This window comes from Tachypleus tridentatus, chromosome 1, assembly GCF_004210375.1.
Source record: "Tachypleus tridentatus isolate NWPU-2018 chromosome 1, ASM421037v1, whole genome shotgun sequence".
NCBI lineage: Eukaryota > Metazoa > Arthropoda > Merostomata > Xiphosura > Limulidae > Tachypleus > Tachypleus tridentatus.
The window spans coordinates 32,379,769-32,404,951 of NC_134825.1; the positions used below are offsets into that span (position 1 = coordinate 32,379,769).

Consider the following 25,183-nt stretch of genomic DNA (forward strand, 5'->3'; position numbering starts at 1 on the left):
TCTTGGGCTACTCTTTTACAAACGAATAGTGGGATTGACCGTCACCTTATAACGCCCCCACGGCTGAAAGGGCGAGCATGTTTGGGATACGAACCCGGGACCCTCAGATTACGAGTCGAACGCTTTAACCCATCTGGCCATGCTGGGCCTCAGACTTAAAGATAAAACAACTACAAAACACAAAAGTTCTTGTTCTGAAGGCTCACCATCATTTATGATTCTTTTGTCCACTAACGAAAAGTTTGGTGTAAAAGTGAGACTAATTCATTCTCAGACAAAGATTATCTTACGCAAACAATGTAGAAAAGTATTAAAAAAGAATATCAAAAATGACTGAGCCAAGGATTTAAAAGTTTGTTTTGTTTGTTTGGTTTTGAATTTCGCACAAAGCTACTCGAGAGTTCTCTGTGCTAGCCGTCCCTAATTTAGTAGTGTAAGACTAGATGGAAAGCAGCTAGTCATCACCACCCACCGCCAACTCTTGGGCTACTCTTTTACCAACGAATAGTAGGATTGACTGTAACATTATAACGCCCCCACGGCTGAAAGGGCGAGCATGTTTGGCTCGACGGGGATGTGAACCCGCGACCCTCAGATTACGAGTCGCACGCCTTAACACGCTTGGCCATGCCAGGCCGAATTTGAAAGTACACACCTAAGAAGATGTAGAACTATTTTAAAATGTATACATGTTGCAATCACCGAAATAAAAGTTTCCACTAAACTAATCTTTTCAATTAAATCATTATTTCATGGCCTGTACTTAATCTGTATAATTGTTTTCACATTTTTCATGGTTGATTTTTTAAAATAATTATGTATGTTTTACTTAGTAAAGCTATTTGAACTTAAACTTTTCTTTTAAACTTTGACATACAACTGACCCCCTCCAGTACAGCGGTGAGTCTACGGATTTACATCGCTAAAATCAAGGGTTCGATTCCCCTCGATAGACTCAGCAGACAGTCCGATGTGGCTTTGCTACAAGTAAACACACACATACAACTAAAACGAAAATATTTTCTGCTATAGCTACCTATGTTGTTATGGTTGCTATAAACACGGCTAACATAAGCTTCTATACGTTTTAACAGTATTACAAGCATGTGCATATATACACCTGAACAACATGATAGATGTGAACTATGCGACAGAGCTATGAAGGCGAACATTACGGTTAAAGTCGTGTCAAGCCTCGTGTTTTTGTTTTGGTGTATATATATATATATATATATAAATGAGCAAAAAATGTAATAATAAGAAAACAATTTTACTTTTTGTTTAATTTATTCTAATTCATAAACTGAAAATAAAATTTATTATCTATTTTGGTCCAGATTTTTTCTCTGCTTCTTAAGACAGATTTTTGTGTCACTGCAGTTAATAATTCAATTATGTTTTGGTTTTTGTTTGTTTATTATTGAATTTTGCGCAAAGCTACTCGAGGGCTATCTTCACTAGCCGTCCCTAATTTAGCAGTGTAAGACTAGTCATTACCACCCATCGCCAACTCTTGGGCTACTCTTTTACCAACGAATAGTGTGGTTCACCGTCACATTATCACGCCCCCACAGATGAAAGGATGAGCATGTTTAGTGCGACTGGTATTCGAACCCACGACACTCAGATTAAGTGTCTAGTGCTTTAACCACCTGGCCATGCTGGGCCGTTTTGGTTTTGAAAAGTATTCGTTGCCAGTTCAAAAGCATAACTTTTTACTTTTTATCTCCACCAGGTGAAAACAAGATTTACAAACTTTCCAAGTATTTTGATAAAATGGTGATACTAAACATTCGTCATTTATGTTGAGAACATTAACCTGAAGATGACCCAAGAAGGTCGAAATATTGTTCTGTACTTTATTTTAAAACCTAGACCAGCCGTCTTTAGAATAAATTTTTACATCAAGTGGGTTTTCGTCATCATGAAACATCGTTGTAATTTTTAATAAAGTTGAAATAATGACAAAATAGAAAAGTTGAACTTGCAGATAGTGATCCACTGATGTAAAATAGAAGTTTCACAGACATGTCACGATGACAAATTACATTAATCTACTGGAAAGACAAAGAAATGGAAAGACTGTTAGTTTGAAAACGCTTTTATTTATTATAGCTTGTCAACATTTGGACACTAAGAATCTAACGTGACTGGGCTCTTGGTTGCTACGCCCTTGAGGAGGCGTCAGATGTGACCGTACAAATTTTAAGGTAGAATATTTCTTTAATCACATGTAAATACCCTTGAACTACAAGTTTTGTTATGATTTTTATAAATTTATAAAGTTTAAGGAATATATAAAACGTGCCCCACACAAATAAGGGACAATCAAAATAATTAATAATTAAAAAGAAAGGTTTCCATTCACTTAAAAATAGGACAATAAAACAAACAAATCTATAATTTAACACTTTATAAATAGACAATAGAAGAATAAGTTCACAAGTCAATAAACAATTCGTTCTCACTTTTGATCACAACATTCCTATGCGGGCCAGCTGTAAGTTCGTTAAAACACGGGTTGAAGTCTTTGCGGAGGACGTAGTGCAGACATCTAGCCCACTCACTGTCTAACATGACAGTATAGCTGAGAAAACTCAATTTAGTTGTTTTTTTTATCTGAATTGGGCGTTTCTTTCTTAAAACTTCGAACTTTCAATATCATAAATCAGTCTTAGCGTTGATATATTCTAAATGTTGTTGAGCATCTTTGAACTAAACACTGAAATTGTAAGACTATACCAGATATTGAATTATTAAAAAAAATCGTTTTTAAATTACGAATATGTTATTCTCTTTAATTTATACTGATTATTCAAGTGCTATAAATTATTTTCCACATTAAGTTATAATTATTGTATTATTGATTATTTTGGAATTAACCACAAAGGTACACAATGGTTTATCTGTGCTCTGCCCACCACGGGTATAGAAACATTTTTTTTTTAGCAGTATGAGTCCGCAGACATACTGCTGTGCCACTCGGGATCTATTAAGTTATGTAAGTAGAATTGCTACTTTCCAGATATCTGAGGATATCACTAAGAAAGTGCGAAACATTTGATAATACAAAATATGTGAAAAATTGTGTAAGTACAACATTTGAGAATACAAAATGAAATAAATATCTCCTACAGCTTCTGAAACAATATAATATTAACTTTTCGTCTGTTAATAACATTTTATGTTTGAGATTTATATTCAATCAGATGATGTTCAACCAAATTTTGTCTTCGAAGATAAAGGAATAGTCCTTACAAATGATCTATGAAATACATAAATAGGATTACATATCATATTAATAATAAAACGAGAACGTATTGTGAATTAATGTGCTCAATAATTAAATCATCGCAAAGCAAGCATAATAGAATAAGTGCAGTGAAGGTTATATTCATGTTGGTTTTTAATTATTTTATAAATTTAAAGATGCATGGTTCTTCATCATAACCTTTCTTTATGTTTCAATGTGTTTAGAATCGATAGCTAACCTGCGAATAGAAAAACTTATTTTCGCGTGGCTAAAAGGATTTAGAGAAACACTGTGAAAACTTTTGAATTCCTGGTGATATCTTTGATTCGACACAGTAAAGAAAATTATAATTCCATAAGAATCGCTTTACGACCACGTACATGCTTCTTAAACTCTGCTATAATAGAAGCACAATACTGAAGGACAAAATAATTGATTCGGTGTGCATGCATAACATTAAAAATGATGCGTAAAGCGTTTTTCCACGATGGTATTCAGGCTAGTGATATTCAAAATGAGTGCTTTTATATAGCATAATTAACCTTATAGCACTGAGCACGTGAAAAAAAAAAAAAGGACACGTAATCCTTACGCTCTGAGGTCTGACACAAGGTGGTTAAGGGGCTCGACTCGCAAATTGAGGATCGCGAGTACGAATCTCCATCACACTAAACATGCTCGCCCTTTCATCCGTGAGGACGTTATAAAGTGACGATCAATCCCGCTATTCTTTGGTAAAAGAGTAGCCCAAGAGTTGGCGGTGGATGATGATAACTAGCTGCCTTTCCTGTAATTTTACACTGCTAACTTAGAGGAGACTAGCGCAGACAACCCTCGTGTAGCTCTGCGCAAAAATGGGATGCGATTCCAAATTTTCAAAACTTTGATCTAAACATATGCTGGATTTCCAGGAACAAAAAGGTGTTATTTACGTATCCTGGTGTTGTCATTTTCCTTACAACTACCATTTAGAGACAGGAAGGTAATAGTGAATTAATAAATTGTTATACAAAATACTATCATTGCAGGAAGAATATATTGTTACTTGTAAATGATCAAATTCTAAAGGTTGTTGTTTTAATTATATTTAATAAAAATAAGTAATATATATTTCCGTTTAGATACAATCACATTTAAAATATAATTATAATGATAAATAATTTGATGAAAATGGGCGTATTGCATGACACACGTGAAGCTTCAGAACTGCGTTTTGCCACCGCTATTAATTGAACATATTTAACTTATTTAGTTTATAGAACTTTATTTTGATAACTGATTTTTGCCGTAATTAAATAACAAGAATGTTTCACAGAGCTTAGTTTCGCGTTAAAGGTACGTTACAGTTGTTTTTTAACATTTCATATATAAAATACGATTATATTTCCAAATCTATCACGTTTTGAAACTCTTGCAACCATACACAGCCCTCGTCTTGTTGATTTAGTTGTCATACATATGGATTCTTACGGTTTTATAACAGTCTTATTTTTTACTTGTTTATTCTCGAACAGGATTGATATGCTCACTTCACGATAGTAAGAAAGAGATTGTAAGATCCTACAAGTATAATGACATGTCAGTTATAAATTTATATGGTGGAAATAATAACGCGATTGTAAAATTTAAGGTACCTTTTACTAGACTAATTAATAGCCACTTAACGTTTACTTACTAGAAGAAACTGCTGTTGAAAAAGAATGCCTGTTACAGCAGAACTATCGATAACTCTATGGTAACTACACAGGCGCACGTGTCGTCGAACGCGCACACACATATCACTTTTTCTGAGAACATAATGCATTCAAAGATGTTGCTGAATCTATTGAGCTTCGTCATTAGGAATATTAATAAAAGCTACGCTTATAAATGGTTTCATACTTCATAGTCTTATAGGCTGTATGTGAACAGTCCTGTGTATAACGAAGGTACAGTGGTTAATGTTATTATTCTTATAAATATCATTGAGAACTTAACAGTTTCTTAGTTATTATACTTTAACAAAAGGAGTAAAACTTTAAACTCAAAAACGTTACAGAAATGCTTAACTCACTCATATTTTGTTTAAACTAACTTCGGGCCTGGCATGGCCACGTGGGTTAAGGCGTTCGACTCGTAATCTGAGGGTCGCAGGTTCGAATCCACGTCACACCAAACATGTTTATCCTTTCAGTCGTGGAGACGTTATAATGTGACGGTCAATTCCACTATTTGTTGGTAAAAGAGTAGCCCAAGAGTTGGTGATGGGTGGTGATGACTGGCTGCATTCCCTCTAGTCTTACACTACTAAATTAGGGACGGCTAGCGCAGATAGTTCTCGTGTAGCTTTGCGCGAAATTCCAAAAACAAACCAACTAACTTTTAACACACATTCTAAATAAATTGATGAATGAATTAATTGAATTAAGATACAAATACAAACTGAAGAAGGTATCAAATAAAACAGATTTCTTCAACAAATTTTATAGAAATTTCCAACAAGCTATTCTTAATTCAGAAATATATATCTGTCTTTTAATTAATAATTGTAATAGCAGCTGATAATGGCCTGTTACATCAAAACTACCTATGTCATTATCAATGTCACAGTTTAACGACTGTTATTTGTTTTTAAGTGATATTTAGCTGCTCGAAGACCTCAATTTAGAATCATACCTTTCTCCACCCACCCGTCGAGCACAACAATTTTTAAATAATTTTACACCTGTAGTTCTCATTGTTTGAACGTACAGCGGAATGTATAAGAGTTTAATTACTGAAAACAACAGAAACAATAGAGTAAAAAAGTGGTTAGTGCTTGTGAAGAGCTAGTGAAAGGTTAACGACCTAAAACTCAAACTATTTGTTCACCATATACATGCCGAGTTTCTCTGGCCGTGTTCGACGTAAGTGACAAAACCATATTGAGTATAAAACGTATATACCTCATTAAGCAGACTGTAATTACAAAGAAAGTACTGAGTACGGCAAAACTAATTAATCCACCAAGTGACCACTTGCCCAACTTCCCTAAGGATCTCTTAATCTTTAGCTTATGTTGAGTTAGCGGTTTGGCGAGATAGAAAGCGAGGGGGTACGAGTAGCTAACAGACACGTCTAGTTTAACGGCACAAACATTTAAATCTTCTACAAGTTCCAAATAATACTAATAATAAAATTATTTTGGTACCACTATCTTATTCTTTTAAAATACTTAAAAACAATTGACGACATCTAGAAGCACATGTTACTGGTGCACTCAAAATTATACAAAATGCTGTTGTTGTTTTGAATTAAGCACAAAGCTATACAATGGGCTATCTGTACAAAATGCAGTTGACCACTGTGTTATATCAATCACAGGTTTTTTTATTGTTATGAGTGCGAAGGTTATATAAATATATTTTTTAAAATGTCATTATAAACCACGTTTCAAAACTGTGACTTATACCATGGTTCAAATAAACACTAGATCTTTAATTATATGCACATACACAAGTCACACGCTGGTACAGCGATAAGTCTACAGATTTACAATGTTAAGCTCAGGGATTCGATTCCACTCGATGGACTCAGTAGATAGCAGATGTGGATTTCTTATAAGAAAACACACATACTTTTACAACAACAGTACACAAACATATTTCTTAAAACACACAATACACAGATATATCTCTTAAAATACGCAATACACAAACATACATTTTAAAACACACAATACACAAACATACGTAAACAAAGCAAAGCTGCAGTTGTTTTACAGAAGCTGAATTCCCGAACTACATTGTGTAATTTGCACACGACCTATTCGAAAGAAAGTGTATCTAAAACTTGTTTTGAAAAAAGATTCACATATATAGGAACGATTAAAATGTGGTATCATTGATTTCTGACATGTGTTTTTTTACATCAATCGAAATGATGTAATAGCATAAACCAAATATAAAGTTAAACAAATGTTAGTATTTAAATAAATAATAAATAAAAGAAGTTCAATTAGTTTTTGATTACATAATTATTTTGTACCAATCTCTGTCAATCCGTTATTGAAAGTTATTTTTTTCTCTCACTTACGCGTCCGAATATTGTGTTTTGTTTAAAATATGTTTCGTGAGATATTAAGACGAAAGTGACAGGAAGATGTCACAGTTTAAACGACTCGTAATCCGAGGGTCGCGAGTTCGAATCCCCGTCTCACCAAAAATGCTCACCCTTTCAGCAGTAGGGGCATTATAATGTGACGGTCAATCCCATTATTCGTTGGGAAAAGCGTAGCCCAAGAGTTAGCAGTGGATGGTGATGATTAGCTGCCTTCTCTGTAGTCTTACACTACTAAATTAGGGACAGCTAGTGCTGATAGCTCTTGTGTAGCTTTGCGCGAAATTCAAAAACAAACAAACAAACAATTATATGTCTCAAAACGGCTGGTATGAGTATTAACACTTTTATTGATAAGGAGAGAACAACGTTTTGACCTTCCTAGGTCATCTTTTTAATCTAAAGATATATTTAATCTAAAGATGACCTAGGAAGGTTGAATCGTTGTTCTCCCTTATCAATACAAGTGTTAACGCCTATACCAGCCGTTCTGAGATAAATTTTTATTTCAAGCGGGTTTCTCGTCATCAAGAAACAAACAACTAAACAAGCTGATAAACATTACGCATTCGGTACCATTCTGAACACTAAAGGACCTTAACGTATTTCGTGAGAACTTATTATAGTGTGAAATGAAGAATCCCATTTTTTATATAAGTTAATTGCCCCAAATCGTGAGTAATTAATGCTAACTATGTTCATGTTAAAACTTGATAAACATAATTTTCTCTTCAAGATTAGCTATTCAACTTTCCAGTACAATCATTCTTGTTTCTTTGTTATCTGTCGCTATTCTTACTGTATCTAATAATTATTCTGCTGTTATGTGACACAATTCCTTCTCATGCTTCATTCATCTCTATCCGTGAAGTAATTTATATATATATATATATAAATTCTAAATATATATATATTCTAATGTTTCGCTATGACTCACAGTTCCTTTCCATGTTTCGTAAATTATTATCTCCTAAGCTCTATTTTTACAGACATTCCAGAAGCTTGTTAAAAAAAAGTCAAATAAACGAGAAAAACCGTCATCATAAATTACACAATACGACGCGTTCGTTGAATATTACAAAAAAAGAGAGATATTTTGTTAAAGTTAGAATAATAAATACGCTGATTACAACAAAGATACTTTAGCAAGTTCATAGTAATATTCCGTTTTATATTTATCATGAAGTGAATTTATCATATAAAATTAGCTCTTTTCCAAAATACATATGTTCTCTTGCATAACTGTAAACAAAAGTCCTTAAATGTTCGCCCCTTAATATCAAAGTCATATGTCTGCGGATTCACAGAGCTAGAAATTGGGTTTCGATACCGTGGTAGGCAGAGTACAGATAGTCCATTGTGTAGCTTTGTGCATAATTTAAAACAACCAATTAATCAGCCTTAAAGGTTTCTTCCTATTGGATCTCTTTACTTAAAACACAACAAATAGTGTGTATTTGTAATAGAATGCAGATCAATTTATATCCTATAAACGGTTATGCTAATTTTGATATGCTGTAGGTGCAAAAGGTAGGTATATGGTAACTCTTACACGTGAAATATTTTAGTAAGGAAAGCAATGTATCTATGTTTCTGTGTTTTTATTCAGGAAAAGTTATTCTGTGATGTTGGTTATTAACCGTACTTGTTAAATCGATTTCATTCTTATGATGACTTTATTTGAGTGTTCTGCTGTAAACACGTTTACTAATCGTTTTATTGTTAAAACAAAGAATCTGGCAGTTAGAAAAATGAACCAAAAATACTTATTTGGTATAATAAACTAAGTCAGGTTAACTCGATATTGAGGAGATGGACCAATATTATACGAATACCAGGAATGTAAAGTAACACGCGTATTAATGTTAAGTTAATTCAAAGAAGCATCGTGTATGTTATTTAATTTTAAGTCAGGAAAGCTAGAGTTATATGCCTTTACGTTTTCTATATAAATAAGCCGTCACTTTCCAAACGTCTCTGCTTAAAAAAGATTTAGAGATGTATATGGAGAAACGATTCCAACCCTAGTTATGTTACTGACAGAGACATCTATTGTGAAAAAAAGAGTTGGAAAATTACACGTTAGGGGAGCAGGGTGTTCTGGGAAATGTCAAAGACGAAAAAGTTATGGGAAGAGTGGAAAATAGTTGCCGTAAATATGGAGACATGCGTGAAATATGCCGTCTAGCTTTCACTCTTTCGTTTTTAAGCGTTTGAAACACGCTAAAGGGAAAACCTTCGTTTTCTGTTTCTGTCTTTCCTTTTTCCTAGCGAACGTTTTTATTGTTGTTGATAGTAATAAAAACCGTACACTTTTTATGCATTTGGGGCAATTTAGTTGTTAAGTTTATTATGTTAGTAAAAACTTGTTAATGCTGATCTTAATTACAGTTTATGTATGTCATGTTATTCGGGTTACAGAATAAGTTACGGAGATAATAAACAAATAATACTGCGTGTAATAAAATCCGTGATTACAAAGAAAAAAAAAAAAGGAGAAAGGTTAACTGTGATATAAGAAAGCAAAAACATTATATGGTCAACATTTATCCAACTGATATTCATTGTTTAAAGAAACGTGAATTAATTCCATCAACATTTAGGATAAAGGAATTTCTATTTTTGTTGTGAATTAGCTTTTGACATTATCGGTTTGCTATCGCACTGGGATGTTGAATAACATTTCTTTAATTTAACAATGAAAATCTGCAGACATTCCATGGTACCTGAAATAGCAGTGTCTGAAGACATATCATTGCACCTGAAATAGCAATGTCTGAAGACATATCATGGCACCTGAAATAGCAGTGTCTGAAAACATATCATGGTACCTGAAATAGCAGTGTCTGAAAACATATCATGGTACCTGAAATAGCAGTGTCTGAAAACATATCATGGTACCTGAATTAGCAGTGTCTGAAGACATATCATGGTACTTGAAATAGCAGTGTCTGAAGACATATCATGGTACCTGAAATAGCAGTGTCTGAAGACATATCATGGCACCTGAAATAGCAGTGTCTGAAGACATATCATGGTACCTGAAATAGCAGTGTCTGAAAACATATCATGGTACCTGAAATAGCAGTGTCTGAAGACATATCATGGTACCTGAAATAGCAGTGTCTGAAAACATATCATGGTACCTGAATTAGCAGTGTCTGAAGACATATCATGGTACTTGAAATATCAGTGTCTGAAGACATATCATGGTACCTGAAATAGCAGTGTCTGAAAACATATAATGGTGCCTGAAATAGCAGTGTCTGAAGACATATCATGGTACCTGAAATAGCAGTGTCTGAAAACATATCATGGTACCTGAATTAGCAGTGTCTGAAGACATATCATGGTACTTGAAATAGCAATGTTGTCGTCAGTCAATATCATAGACAGTAGAATTAATGTGGGAAACGAGCTTTCTTGTTTAGAGATCGATTCATATTACAAAAATATTTGGGATTTTCGACTAGATCAGTATCATATGCCAAATGAAATAAACGACTAGACCAGAGACCCTAAGCTTCAAGAATAACTGTCCTTAATTTAGAACTGCTTACCAGAGAGAAGGTAATCAACTATCGACATATATCAAATACATGGCTACGTTTAACCGAACAAATGGAATAACTGTGAATTTTATAACGATCCCAAAGACGAAAGTGTGTTGCATTTTCAGGGACATACGCATGTTTGATCCTTGACCCTTTCGCTTTGCAGCCCAGCACCCTAACACTAACCCACTATTCGGTCCCCCAAAATACATAAGTTGACTGTCTAGCACACTGGACGATTATATATATATGACTTCCACAAGTCTGCCAACTAAATGCCTTTGCCGAATTGCTCAATCATTTTTTTTTACTAGTTTCACATCGTTTTGAAAGTACCATATGAACTAGTTTAAAGGGTAATACATTAGAAGTTTCCTTGAAGCTATATTTACCCTACTTAGGTACAACAGTACGCTTCAAACTGTTTGTGCTGATGATCATAAGAATGCTATTCTTTCCATAAAATTAGTTATTGTATTTAAATAATTCTTTGAAGTGTGCGAATTTATGTTATTTGTATTTTAACAGACATTGTTTGTTTTGAATTTCGCGCAAAGCTACTTAAGGGCTATCTGCGCTAGCCGTCCCTAATTTAGCAGTGTAAGACCAGAGGGAAGGCAGCTAGTTATCACCACCCACCGACAACTCTTGGGCTACTCTTTTACCAACGAATAATGAGACTGACCGTCAAATTATAACGCTCCGATGGCTAAAAGGGTGAGCATATTAGTTGTGACGGGGATTCAAACCCGCGACCCTCGAATTACGAGTCGAACGCCTTAATCCACCTGGCCATGCCGGGCCATAACAGATAAATATCTTATACTATTTTCCTCGTGCAGCTCGATATAAAAGGAATTATTTATAAATTTTAAAACAGGAGCTTTATACCTAATTATATAAGATTTAATATATCTAGCAAAGAATAATAAATAGTTCTGGAATCTTTCATTCGGATGTGATTGTGTTTTTATTCCTATAAAAATAAATGGATGGTTTGTTGTAATTTCAAAATATAACGTGTTAGTGTATTCTGAGGTCTGAGAATTTTAGCAACTCATTTATGAGAAAAATATTAAAATATTGAAATTTCCTCCAGTAGCACAGCGTTATGTCTGGGGACTTAACAACGCTAGAATATGGGCTTAAATATTGTTGGTGGGCAGAGCACAGGTAGCCCACTGTGTGGTTTGATGCTTCACTTCGAAAAAAAACACAAAAATACATAAAAAAATTACTGAAATAAATATTGTATTTTCAGTAAATAACTATATTGTAAATATTTAACTAACAAATCATATTAAGTTACTTATGCAATAGTAATACAATTAGTAATAATGTGTGTCTTGGTGTATCAAACCTTTATACCTGTATTATACACTGTAGTATATCACTGTTAAATTAGGAACGGCTAACTCAGATAGCCTTCGTGTATCTTTTCAGGAAATTTAAAACAAACAATAATAATATTCTCCAGAAACCAGTCACCATCCACAAGGGAATCAAGAGGTCAAATGCACCTGATCTTCCTATGTTTATAATACCTAAACTCTGATAAAGATACACACATTATGTGTGTTTCATCTAATGATACAGTTTCTTATATCATTTTCTATCCATTATACATGCATAACAGATAATGAGTTTTGTTAACTTGAAGATAGCCTAAGGCAGTCGAAACGTTGTTCTGTACTTTGCTTTAATTAAAGTACTAATTCCCATACCAGCCATCTTAAGAATACAAATAATGTGCTTTAATATGGCACATTAACTATGTTCTGCCAGTGGTGGAGTATCGTGTTTTTTTTTCTTTAACTGATTTTTCGAACCCATGTGTTTTTCTAAACATTATGAAGTGATTCTGCTTATTAAGGGTAATACTTTAAGCACTTGACAAGAGGATCGTAACATTTTAATAATTTCAAGTTTGGATTAAAACATTTTTCCTGATTTGACTAGTTTTAGTGACAATGTGAAACTTGAAACTTTTGGTTTTATTTCTTTAGCTGATTTATATTATGAAGAGGTAGAAAGAAAAAATTAATATACAAACATGCTGTTAGATTGTGGATTTGTTAGGTTTGGTTCGATTATTGATTTGTTTTTCTGTTTTTCAATCTTAAAAGAAGACTCAAGATAAAATTAATGTAAGAAGCTGCGTTCGAAAAAAAATCACCTACGAAATATATTGTACACATACATATATATACAGCACTATGCTTAAGTAAATCTTCTCTATTATTATCATATATTCCAATTCTTAACCAGGATGAATTTTTATCAAATTCCAACCGTGTTGAGTTTCTTAAAGTAAAAATATTTTAGCACTTCTCAATATCAAAAGGCAAACAAAACAAAAAACACGTATGTCCAACAAATTTAGCGTTTATTTTCTAGATATTTTGTGTCTCCATCCTAAATGCTAAAATCTTTCTCTGAAGTTGATGATGAATGTTGATTTTCTTCAAATTATTGTAATGGTTGTTTGAAGCTTCTCCTTTGACTTTGGCTCTTTCTATTGCTTTTCTAGGCCCACTCATACACATCAGTTCCTATTAAAATACTGTTTCCGCATTCTATGCATAATTGGGGTTGTATGTATAATTTTCCCACTGGAAAATGATTTTTTATCCACTAAAGGACCTCTAAGAAGAGTAACATAGTTATTTCTTTGTAATTAAGCACGAAGATACACAATGAGACATCAATGCTCTGCCCACCACGGGTATCGAAACCCGGTTTCTAGCGTTGAAAGTCTGCAGATATGCCGCTGTGCCACTAGGGGGCCCAGCAGGGTGAAAAATTATTTTCTTATGCCGGGAAGAGTCACGAACTCCATTGATCTTTACGATACGAACATCACTTGCATTTGAACAACCCAATACTTGGATACAACCTCCAAAATATCTTAACTCAAGCTCCTGACAATTTTTCTTTAACTTCTTACAAATTCTGCAAGAAATACACAAACGTCTCCTCGATCCATGAATCCCAAACTCATCAGACCAAAGTTTTCCTCGTATATATTTTCAAATTTCTGTTTGATTTTTAGACTGAAATTTCTCCAATTTATTGTTTTTCCGAGACAGAGATTTTCCTGCTGCAGTATACCTTTACGGATGTTTCTGACGTATTCTTCTGCGTCGATCTGTAAAAGGGCCAAATATAACACCAATGTTCTTTTTATTTGTAAATCTACAGCAAGGGAGTTGCAAGATATATTTCTGTTTTTGAGCGTTGTAGGCTTGAGGTATTTACATCTCATCTGCAACGCTTAGGTGATCTCGTGAGTCTGTTCCTGTCATCAGTTATACCGGTTTCATTGTATCTTTTGATTATTTTCCGAACTCTAGTTTGAATATAGAAATTTCAAGAATACTCTAGCTCTCTTTATATAAAGTTATTACGTTACTTCTGACTTTATCGGACAATGTGATTCTTTTAGCATGTTTCCAACTTGAAAATAGAACAGTAGTACTAGAGTCAAAGACTGAAGTAAAGTTTAACTAGTTTTTTTCCAAAAACAAATAATAAATGTGATAATAAAGAAAAATATCATTTTCTATATTTTTACAATAAGGAATTCATAAAGACATGAAATGTTATGTGATTTTGGATGCAAATATAATAGCCCTAGCATCAGCATCTAGAAGCTAATTGTCCCAGCTTTTACAAACATAATCATTATCACCTCTAATGTTAATATTCTTATATCTCACGTAGTTAGAATTCATTCAAACCAAACGTATTTTTAGAACTGTGCTAAATAAATAAAGGTTTTAGTTTGGAATTATTACTGCACTTCATCGTGGAGAGATTTTGCGCAGCAAAATGAATGGTAGTTTACAAGTTATACAGAGTAGGGTCGGTTTACGTATGACGTGAGATAAAGTTTGACAAGTGAATGTTTACTTATTATAATATCTGGATACGGGAAATATTTGTCTCAATAAATATATATCTAATCTACGACTAACAATTGTTGTGTAAAGAATTATTGGTACTCATTCATCAACTAATAAGGATTTAGTTGTTACAGACGAAAAGTATTATTAGGCCACAAAATAATGTATCTTAGCAGAACGAACATTTTTTTAAATTGTTAAGTACCTGAAATTACATCAGGTGCGCTAAAACGTTATTTTACAACTAAGCACCAATAAACTAGGTTTTAAAAATGTAGTTAGAAGTTAATGTTACGTTAAATATTAGTCTAAATAATGTTGCTTATTGGTTAAGGTAACTTGCATAAAGAGACAGTCATTGATTTTAAAGACTGTTGTTTGCGTGTTAAAGGTTTACCGTTTAAATGCCAGCATGATGCTTTTTTGTCAACCATAGTGAAGGTACGTCACGCAAAGTCATTTATAAGGTAATGTTTTGGGGTACTGAGATAAAGTGAATTATCATAAACAAAAATATGACAACATGAAACTAAATCCTAAAAGATTTTTTTAATGGAGTGTTTGATTACGAGGCCTTGAACTTTGATTTCAGTATCACGTGGTGGCAATAGAAACTCTAATATGTGACAACAAGTTAAAAAATTAGTAAAGAGTAAGTAGTGTAGATAGAATAAAAATAAAAATGTCTTGCAAACTACGTAAATGTGAACGTTGCGCTGAAAACTTGAATGAAATTCTTATGATAAATGTTAGTTTCTTATTGATGCTGCCTGTCTGTATATGTGTTTTTATTCATTAATGTGAATGAAGAATCGGTCAAAAGTCGCGTTCGATAATACGTACAATGTTTGTAATGTATAACTGTGTGAGTCCTTTGAAATGGGAAGGGGCTTATCTCTAATACTAAAATAAATGTAAACTTATTTAACAAGTGAATTTCTTGTCTGATCGCTGACAAATGAATGAAGCAAATACTCGTTGAAATGTTGAATGACAGTGTTTTCTTATTCACTTTGAATGACTCAGCAAGTAACATCTAGTAACGTTTTATTCTAAGTAACGTTGCTTATTCAGTAAGCCATTTGTTCGATCTTTGTCCTTGTCAATAAATCGATGCAACAAGAACCATACAGAAAGTGGTTAGTTTTTGGGTTTTATTTAAAAATAAAACGTTAATTATTAATAATCTTATATAGTGATGCGTTTGGATAGATCATTGGAATATTTATCATGATTCTGATAACAGTTGAATTTTTTTTGTTGTTTTACTTTGACTGCCAAATTCTAAGTTGTATCCACATTGTCACACATACCTTTCAAATGTTTTAAGTAAGTTTATGCTTCTTTAAAAATGTATAGCCAGATGTATATGCTAGATTTGGATATTCAACTGGCTATTCATTGTTCAGTTTGACTCAGGAATAAATGTGACCACTGTAAGATTTTTGTAAACTAATATATTTCTACGTATGTAACGAAACATTTTGAAAAATTTCAAAATAGAATTGTAATTTATACATCGGTTGTGTATGTATGTTTGCAAGCTATTTGGAAAATGTTCTTTATCACAAAAATACCGTAGCATGTTAGTTATTATCATAAGAATATCTTACATAAATACAGGTTTTAAAGTAAAAGGTTTCCATTGAAATAACCTATAATGGTTTATCAAAACTATCAAAGCTATGTAATATTTATATGTAAAGAAGTTTATCTAAATGTATGGAAAAAGGAGAAAATAACAAAATTAGGTCAGAATCTCCCGTATCTATTGTTTCTTTTTATTCAACAATAAAGACGTTATACACAAATACGCAGAAATATCACGTGGCATATCACGTAGCAAAACGTATATTAAAAAATAAAATGTTTATAAACACAAAAGTTACAATACAATTAATAATAATGTTAGTGCAGTTACATTAAATGCCTGGATAATTACATTTGTTTCTTTTCCATGAAGCAAGAATGGAAGGACAGTGTACACTATGTGATCGGATTCTGTATTATTTTTGTTTTAGAAGTCGAAAGCCGTACTTTGGCATTGTAAGTCCGTAAACATGCCTCTGACCTACCAAAAGACAATTCCGTAGCCATGATTAACAAATTCCATTATAGTGCGTGTTATACATACACGTAGATATGTGGTGGACAATTTCAGTTTTTGAAGTCTTTACGCAATAAATGACGATTATTTAAAAGAAAAATAACTAACAGTATATCTCAAAAAAAAGACCATAATGACAAGAGAAGTGTTTGCTAAAATAGTTTAACTACAAAGTTATGTAAATGTACATTCATCAGAATGATGGTACAGCTTCCCAAAGTAAATGAAGATGCTGTGAACTGAATTGATGTCTTTTTAGGCACTGCGTTGTTTATTAACCGAAAATAGAATCATACAGATTAAAACCATGCTGTTGTTTGTGTCTCCTACTTTATCTGAAATGGTCTATATTTGAATACAGTAAATACGTAGAATGTGTGAAATTGGTTCACGAACGACCAACTTCCACTGCATTCATTTCACCACTATTTTGCTTCTATTAGTCAGAATGACGAAGGAAAAGCATTTTATTTTTTTTATAAAAACAAAACTATTCATTGTAAATAGCGAATGTCGAGTTTGATGTAAACCACGGGGTAGTCGGATAATCGCTTTTGGGCCTATTTTGATTTCATTCACTAGCAAATCGTGTCGAATGAATAAGTGAAGCTGTTATTTCTTTCCTCAGTGTTAAAAAAAAAACAAATGATAACACCACAAACAAATCGTTGGTTTCAAGTTAAATATCACATAAGATATTATTATTAGACAAGCTGAATAACGTATAAACGCATACGTAAAGTTATTAGCATACTATAAATCAAATAATGTAATATATAGCAATGTGAAACTTTCCTATGTTGAGCACAGTGCAAAATATATAGAAAATCTATTCTAAAGAGTATATAATTTAGAGAACAAAGGTGTTACAGCATGCATGAATAAATAATAGAAGATTCGACTGGAAAGAAAAATATCATATGGAAAACAAAATCTCGGACGAGAGTAAGATATGCACATTCTCTTGCCAAATAATTTATTCCCCTAAAGATAGACATAATTAAGATCAGTTAAACTGACACAACCACAGATTACTTGCATAGTTTGAACTATGTTACGCTTTTCTTTTGATCGCGACTTTGTTTGTTACTGTTGTTAAACACAAAGCTACCTAATGAGTTATCTTTCTTGTGTAAACCATGCTTATCGAAGCCCGAATTTTATCGTTTCAAACCCACAAACTTACTGTTCATACACTGAAGGCATAACCTTTGGTTTTTACACACTCCACAAGTGAATATATGTCAAGACTAGAATGAAGCTTAAGATTATGTTAATTTCGGAACATTTATTTGCAAGTTTGTTTGTTTTAAAATTTTGGAGCAAAATTACATCAGAATTGCGTGCAGCCGTTACTAATTTCGTTGTAAACAGTTGTTCAAAAGCATTCACTACCAGTTCGCGAAGTATCTTGTTTTAATGAATAGTTCCATTTGACCTAAGTAACCTCGAACTAAGAGTCTATGTGCTCTAAATACTAAGCCATGCTCCCAGTTTAGCTATTCACATGGAGATCTTAAAACAAAAGTTGTTCCTGTATGCTTGCACCAAAATTTTGGTGGTGAAGAAAAAAAAAACCCAAACTTTATTTCAGTGTTGAATTTTAATATGCGGTACATGTAGAAACATTCTTAAACTTTACCGTTTTTGCACCTAATGTGAATAAATTAACGTTATCCTTTTACGACCAGTGTTTATAAAATTTTAACATTTAGAAATTGTTTTAATAAAGCCATCAGAAACAATTTCAGGGTTAGCTAAACTAGGAATATATCTGATATTCGGAAATAAAAATAATAGAATATAGAAATGTGTGGAACAACGTACGTAGCACATGTCATAATGTTTCTTAAAAATCCAGAACAATACATATATTGTTCAACAAACATTAAATCTGGGATAGTTCTTTAATCTAACAGCTGGTGTTTCGTGAATTCTGTAAGCAAGGTATATTCTATTATTTTTTATTGTTACTTCCCTCAAAATTATTGGTTAAATTTTTTAAAATATACAATTTTATTGTTGATAGTTTTTTTATTATCAGGCTTTTATTATAGAGATTATTTTGCATTGTTAATTTAACTTATGACGCTAGACTAACTTAAATGTAAATAAAACTCATGAGATGTTACTTGGTTTATGGACAAAAATATTGTTAACAGTTAGGGTATCCAACTGATGAAACAGTGCATTATAATCTCTATAATTTAGAACGTAAGAAAGGTATATTTATTCAGCTGTCCTCACGAGTTTTGCTCAGAGCATGAAGCTTGATCGGGATTAAAATTATTAAAATAAATTTCGAAAAAAGTATACAAATTCAATTCATCAAAATGTCTTTTTTTGAGACACTAGCGTGATTCTATATCGCCACAGATTAAACTGATAGGCTATAGTTTCCTGTGAATAGTTATAGCACGTGGTTAAATTACAGTTATTGGACTTCCATAGTTTTGGCCCGGCATGGCCAAGCGTGTTAAGGCGTTCGACTCGTAATCCGAGGGTCGCGGGTTTGAATCCCGGTCGCACCAAACATGCTCGCTCTCTCAGCCGTGGGGGCGTTATAATGTTCGGTCAACCCCACTATTCGTTTGTAAAAGAGTAGCCCAAGAGTTGGCGGTGGGTAGTGATGACTAGCTGCCTTCCCTCTAGTCTTACACTGCTAAATGAGGGACGGTTAGCGCAGACATCCCTCGAGTAGCTTTGCGCGAAATTGAAAAACAACAAAAGCATCAACAGGTTTTTTAATATATTACTTTTATACTATCTTTTCACACATCATTTGACCAATATGTTTTTTTTTAATAATCTGCTATCGGTTTCATATATGCATCTTATTTTTTTTGACAATTAGGTTTTGATTACACCAAACATTTGACAAAATAAATATGCTGAGAACTTCGGTTATTGTAATATGACCAGGTGGTTAGGGCGCTCAATTCCTACTCTCAGAGGTTGGGGGCTCAAGTCCCCGTCACAATCAAACATGATCGCCCTTTCAGCCGTGTAGGCTTCATAATTTAACGGACAATCCCACTATTCTTTGGTTAAAGATTTGTCCAAGAATTGGCGCTGGGAAGCGATGACTAACTTTCTTTCATCTAGTCTTAACATTGCTAAATTAGGGATGGTAAACAAACAATACTTGGGTCAGAAATCTTTTGGTGAACAGAATTCTCTGTTCACCGCCAAATATCCGTGGCCAATTTTCTTAATGAAGTAAATTTATTGAGAAGATTGGCCATGGGATATTTGGAGATTTGAAGACACTTTTAGATGTACACCAAAAAAGACAAGAAAAGAAATAATTTATAGGTCCATTTGTAAAGTTGAATATAATGTTTATCGAGCTGAATGTAGTACACGTAGGATTCATGGCTTGATTTATCTGTGCGCTCATCCTTTCATCTAATGTTTACAACTCTGAATACATTAAGCTATCTAAATGCAAGTAAGTGCATCAGAATATCTTTAAAGTAACCGCCTCACTGCGACAGGAAAAAAGGTTGAATGTGTTCAAGTTTTCCGAACATGACTCGTTAAATTTACAAAAAAAAATATTACATGATTTATATAAATTACCATGCAATGATAACGCTTTGGTAAAGATAACGTGACTGTAACTGATATGACGTCAGCAATACGTTAACCACCCAGGATGTATCTATTTATATGATTTGTAAACACACAAAGTCACTTCATTTCAAGGGTGAGAATATGCTAAGGAATCCATAATGTATATAATACCTATTTTGAAATTTACATTCTGTAGGCTTAAAGTTTCAACATCAGTGAATAACTAATAATAGGCCCAGCTTGACCAAGTAATTAATGCACTCGACTCATAATCCGATGGTCGTGGGTTCGAATCCAAACATGTCTGCTCTTTCAGCCTTGGGGAGTTATAATGTCATAGTCAATCCAACTATTCGTTGGTAAAAAAAAAAGTAACGCAAGAGTTGGCGGTGGGTGGTGATGACTAGCTGCCTTCTCTCTAGTCTGTTAAATTAGGACGGCTAGCGCAGATAACACTTGGATATCTTTGCGCGAAATTCAAAACAAACAAATAAAAAAAGTGATCTTTTATACTAAGTAAAAGTTATTTATAGGATATTATTTTAGGCTGGTAATTCAGTTAAACATTTCGGGCATTTATACAACACTTCAGCACATGTATATGCTATTAAATAAACAAACAAAACGAAGCTCAAAGCTTTGTAGTCAAATATTTATTTAATGTTGTGACCATTATTCAAAATATATACTCATAAGAAACTCTAAGGTTTTAAAAAACAAATGAAACGCTAACTTTTGATATTTGTTGAAGGTCCGCGATTGCCACGCACACCCAGAAAAAAAAAGCAAAGATGTCAAAAGTAAAATAATCCAATGAATTGTTGTGGAAGCAGAATTCATGTTTAAACATACTGCAGCCCTCATAATCATATCAAAATCCCGTGACAGGAAATGAACAACATTGGAAATGCAAATGAAATAGATGCTCAAATCTCGTCATTTATAAGGGTAAGTGTAAGGCAAAATCAAATTATTTTAGATAATTCTATTTTCTATGGAATATTAAAAATTTCGTACTTCAGACCACCAGAATCATTTGCGCAAAGAGATCTGTGCTACCGTTTATAGTAAATGCAAGATGAGGTGGCTGTTCTCATGGTACCTTGAGTGTCGAACCTAGTAGCGTTAAGAAAGTGAAGAACGATATGGTTAGCGTTAAGCATCATAAGTTGAACGTAGTTAACCTGTTATAGCTGGAAGAGGTGCAATAAATACATTGATAATTTATATGGCAAAGGATAGAGCCCCGACTGAATCTCACTGTAACTCTATAATGCATTTTAGAAAGGCGTATGAGGAATAAAATGGTGAAGGTGAAACTTCAATACCCTCGAAGCTACTTTGCAAGAACATTTTGATATTCTTCACTCTGTATGTTCTAATTTTAGTAACTGACACTAGGCTGTGATCGACGCCTAAGGGGAATTAATTATTTACTAATTCCAGCAGGAAAACACAGCTTACCTCTTTCTAAGGTGGCCCGTCATGGTCAGGTGGTTAAGGGACTCGACTCGTAATCCGAGGGTCGCGGGTGCGAATCCCTGTCACTCAACATGCTTGCCATTTCAGCCGTGGTGGCGTTATAATGTTACCGTCAATCACACTATTTGTTGGCAAAAGAGTAGCCCAAGATTTATTCGTGGGTGGTGATGACTAGCTGTCTTTCCTCTAGTCTTACACTGCCAAATTAGGGACGGCTAGAGCAGATAGCTCTTGTGTAGTTTTGCGTGAAATAAAAAAAAAAAAACCTTTTTAAAGCGCGAAGCTGTAAATACGTTTTCTAATATAGTTAATTACTACATAAATCTCAAATCTACATTTGTTTATATACTTTACATTATAATATACTATAAGTTTTTACCTTCTATTTACTCATGGTTTGTATGATAATTTCCTTCTTTCTTTCAAGTTCATTTCCAGCTTTTTTACGCTTTAAAATCAGTGCTAATGGTTTATCAGGAAGCACGTGGGAAGCAACTGGTTAGTTTCTTTTGTAAAAGCCAATCGCAATCGACACTCCCAGCTAAGCTATACACTAACTACACTTTCTGAAAACCTTGGTGTACTCTATGCAACTTTGTTATCGATAGCACTGCTTATCGAAATAGGTTAGCTGACTTAAGAATTATTAAAATGATGTATTTCAATCACATGCGAACTTTTCTCATGAGAACTGTTTCATAATTTTTTAGCGTTGAAATGGCGATTACTTCAGCTCGAAGTACAGTGAATAAACCCCTCATTGTCCTCTGCCAACATACCGAAAAAAGAAATATAGAAAACCCAGCACTGAAAAGCATATTAATAGTTTTGAGTTACACAATCATAAAGAAATCACTGAACTTCTTAATCAGTTGTTTGACCTATGAGCAAATTACTGACGTATATTTGTACACATATGTAATAAAATCAGTTCAGCTGTTTCTTAGACGCTCATAAGCACGTGTTTACAAGTGAACTTGTGTAAACAGCCCACAGCGTACTGAGTCACATAGTGATAAAGGTTTGCTCTTAGAGATAAAACAATATAAAGCCACACGAAGAACGAAGTAAGTGTATTAACAGAATTATTTATTTAATCAAAGTTATGTTTTATTTTATTTAAAAGTAAAATGACTAACATTCTACGGAACACTGCTATTTAGTACTTTGAATAAAAAAACTTAAATATTTGATGGAGGAACTCAATTGTGTTCCTTTATTTCTACTTCCAGCACATATTTTTATGTTACGTATAGTCAATGGTACATCGTTTTCAATGATGTGACGGATAGATAAAGAACAAAGGTTGCATCTAACGTTCGTTTTCTCCCTTATAATTGTTGAGATATTTTTTAGCTGTAATCTTCGTTTCGGTAGAGAATTCGCGAAGTCGTTCTGTTGATCACCAGAGGTGTATGAAACCGTGTGGTCCAGATCTAGTCAACCCTGCTAACTTTAATTAAAGAATCTGTGACAAATGACCATGGAAACGATATGCGAGCTAAGACAGACTGTTTCTTTACACAGAAAAGGGGGAGTTAAGCTGACAATATTCTTTTTGTAGAAGAAGCAGAGCACAGTCTTGATTTAACGGGCGCTACGTAAAGGCACCCGTAGTACCACCCATTTAGTGGTAGTATTGTGCCTTGACATTTGTGACATGGATAATGGACCTACATTAATTTACTGAAAATGCTAATGTTTATAGTGATGTATATACATACATGTGTGTGTGTGTGAGCGACTCAATGTTCTCCTTGTTTCAAATCAAAAGTGAAAGCATAAATATCACTGCCTTTAATTCATGAAGTGAACGAATGTTCTAACGAGTCTTTAAAGAGATTTGATATTAAAATCGCTACAATGTATAGAACCATAGCAGCGGATATTAAAATTTAGTATTAAAAATTCAAACAACAACAATTTTTAGATTATTAATATATTTAAAACCAGTAAAATTTACTTGGCGTAATGTTAGTAAAAAAACAACAAATCAAAAGCTTTACTGTAAACTGTAGATATAATGCGTAGCATCCGAAAATTTCAAAATATAATTTGTAAATATAAATATAATAAGTGTAAGTATAATTTGTACTAAAAATGCAGTATTGCTAAGAAATCGTTGTTGTGAGCTAGATGTATTGTTACATATACTTTTATGAATGTTTATGTAACAGAAAAGCTAACGTTAATTGGTTTTGTTTGGACTTGGTATCAAAGATGTGAACACTTTACAGACTACAATTAATCACTTTGACTTATTTCTGCTAAAACTGAGAAACGTTAAAGTAACATTTACTTTTATCCCTCTATACGAAACCACTTGAAACACCTAAATGGTGCTATTATAATAATTTTATTAAGTAGTGACGAAATAAACACCAATTATTTTAACTTCGAAACAGCAGCACAACTTTATAGGTTTTCTTATCTTTTTTTATATGTTCTCCCTTACTTGCTATTTTTTAAACAAAAATAATGTAAATCATCTTATAAACTAACTAAAAATAAAAATTAGTGCATCTTGACTCGTAATTGTGTTTAATTTCCAAGTGTTCTTTTCTCGCTTTATGTAATAAATCTCAGTTTTTATGAATGCTTATATCACTAAAAAGTAAATCAAACACGAAACATAAAAGGAAGCAGCGTCTTTTGCGCCATCTAGTGATATCTACTAAGTTTAACAGAAAAAATATTTCTTGAGTTCTTTTTTTTCATAAAGGCAAAATTAAAGAAATAATAAAAAAACTATAAATCAATTTCCTTATGCATTGATAGACAAAATGTTTTATATGTGAATATTATAAGTGTTTTTTTCTAAAATTATGTCAGAATTAGAGTATTCTTATTTCTTATGCTGAAGGAATTACACATATATTTCAAGTTGAATTTTATTGTATCTGCAAAAAAGTGAATAATCAAGCGGACAGATAACCTATGGTAATTTATTTCCCATTAGAATTGTATGAGGAATAAATCCACAGTTTTGATAAAATACTTATTGCTATTTGCAGTTTTAGGAATAGAAACTACTGATTTAGATTTGTGAACTGCTTTAAATAGAACATATTACTGAAAACTGGATAATACACTGAAAGTATAGTAAATCACTTTGGAATCCAGCATGTTATTTATAAAAAAACTGTTTTTGTTAGCTGTTATTGGATGAATTTATGTTTATAAAATGAACTACAAATCGTAAATACAAAATATTCGTTTTTATCAACAT

The 25,183-nt window shown here is 33.0% G+C and overlaps 1 protein-coding gene across 14 annotated transcripts in view; it reads left to right on the forward strand.

Moving 5' to 3' along the window:
• LOC143245362 (uncharacterized) overlaps nt 1–25,183 on the forward strand; it is a 135,398-nt gene that overhangs the window by 24,995 nt on the left and 85,220 nt on the right. The window lies entirely within an intron of this gene.